General features: G+C 38.1%; 1 protein-coding gene across 1 annotated transcript in view; it reads right to left on the reverse strand.

Annotated features, from left to right (window-relative positions):
• The window catches only part of LOC107097078, a 5,895-nt gene extending 4,977 nt beyond the window's left edge, over positions 1–918 (reverse strand). The window contains exon 1 of the mRNA XM_015394073.1: positions 851–918. The gene's annotated coding sequence lies outside the window, so the exon portion shown is untranslated. The remainder of the gene's footprint in view (positions 1–850) is intronic.
• Between the last annotated feature and the right edge of the window lie 785 nt (positions 919–1,703).

Raw genomic sequence — 1,703 nt, forward strand, 5'->3', positions numbered from 1 at the left:
GTTCTCTGTTTATCAACAGAGTTTGTCCAGGGATTAGCCCAGAGATCAGTCCAAGAAAAGGTCCAGGGATCAGCCCAGAGATCAGTCCAAGAAAAGGTCCAGGTATCAGTCCAGGAATTGTTTCAGGGAACGGTCCTGGTATCAGTCCAGGAATCGGTTCATGTGTTGGTCCAAAAAACGCTCCTGGAATTAGTCCAAGAAGGGGACTGTCAAGGTATAAATTCAGGGATGGATCCAGGAATTGTTCCAAGGAAGCAGTCAAGTAAAAAGTGAGAAAATTTACTCCTTCAATTGGACTGGTTTACTTTTATCCAAAGTATTGATCTGACTGATAAAAGAGGGAAAAAAACAAAAAGTAAATGATTCTCATGCTGTTTATGTTTCCAATTTAATGCTCAGAGGCAGGTATGGATCTTCACAACTTTATGAGACAATTTGTTTTTCCTCCTCTTTGAAACACGCAGCTTTATGTCAAAACCTTGCTTCTTTTTCTGTTAAGTGGGACGGGGTCTCATTCACACTGCAAGCAAACTGCTCCAGGATCCAGATAAACTCTGCTGAGATAGTAACAAAATCAGAGTTGGTGAGGAAAGACGGTCAGGATAAAAAAATAAAAAATAAAGGCAAAACAATCACTGAGGAAATAATGCGTCAAAACATAAGTGGGAGCTAATGTTGAAATGTTTAACTTTGTTAGAGTAAAGCCATTGAGCCTAGAAGATATATCAGTGTTTAAACAGACATTAAAAAAGGTCAACTAGGAACGGCAGCTGAGGCACACAGGAGGTGAAAAAAATTACCAAGATCTTACAGCTTTAAAGTCAAACTTCATGTGAAATATCAAACTTACGTAAATCACATTTGGCAGCAGTGTCTTGCAAATTCATAGGAAAAACAAGTCAGGAAAGTAAGAGTCTGTGGTAAAAATGTCTGTGCAGTTTTCCAGGACCATATGTGAGTCCTGAGTAGCACCAACAGAGAGGAAGTCGGTAAAAACAGCAGGAAACGGAGCAGTTCCCCAACACACAATACCAAAACGTGATTGGAGAGCACTTCCTATTGCCATGGTTACAGGAAACTGGTCAAGGATGTCTTTTTTTATGGACTCGGTTGGAGTCTGAACAAAACACTCAGACATTTGTCAGTGAGACAGACTCAAACTGATCAGCAGGATCAAGCAGGAAAGCTGAAATAAAAGTAACTCTGCTTTTTCTGCTGGCATTCTGGTCGACTGGAATCCACCTTATAAATATTACAGTGATTCATCCGCTTACATAAGTCAGAAAAATGAGAGCTGAAACGATAATCACATAGATTGGGGTGTAAATTTGTTTCCACCATTTTTTTTCCCACATTTTTTGTGGTTAAAAACTGGTAAATTGTTTGGATTTTATTTGTTGGATTAAAATATAGCTGAACATAAGGGAATTTGTAATTATCTGCGTTTATTTCACAAACAAATCTGTTATGTGTGGCTTACAATAATTTTTATATTTAACCATATTAAACCTATTGAAAAAATGCTAATAAGATCTTATATATTTTTGTCATAATTCCAGCAGGCATCTTCTCTGTGCTAATTCACTATATTCAACATCAGGATATTATTTGGAACCATACAGTTGGATAATTTATCCGACTCGCTGGCATCCGTGAACAACTATCTATATCTATGAGACTCCCCGAACTTCCAGGAAGCTTGG

The sequence above is a fragment of the Cyprinodon variegatus genome, unplaced genomic scaffold (genome assembly GCF_000732505.1).
Source record: "Cyprinodon variegatus isolate N-32 unplaced genomic scaffold, C_variegatus-1.0 Scaffold670, whole genome shotgun sequence".
NCBI classification, from domain to species: Eukaryota; Metazoa; Chordata; class Actinopteri; order Cyprinodontiformes; family Cyprinodontidae; genus Cyprinodon; species Cyprinodon variegatus.